Raw genomic sequence first — 241 nt, 5'->3', positions numbered from 1 at the left:
GGTAAGGAATTCCCTTAAGTTGGAATTAGTCACTTGAATTTGGATAATTGATTCTTTGTTGGAAATATGGTGTTTTTTGAGCTTTGGAAATATTTTTTTATACATGTTCATAGCGGATATGCATGTATATGTTATATTTATGTTCATATGAGCTTATACTTGTGAGAATAGTGAAAGGAAATCAGGGTAGATTCTGGCAGTAACTTCCGAGATTTATTGGGAAATATTGGTAAGGTATTTT

The sequence above is a fragment of the Ipomoea triloba genome, chromosome 16 (genome assembly GCF_003576645.1).
Source record: "Ipomoea triloba cultivar NCNSP0323 chromosome 16, ASM357664v1".
In the NCBI taxonomy this organism is placed as follows: domain Eukaryota; kingdom Viridiplantae; phylum Streptophyta; class Magnoliopsida; order Solanales; family Convolvulaceae; genus Ipomoea; species Ipomoea triloba.
Note: the sequence above shows the minus strand (reverse complement) of the source record.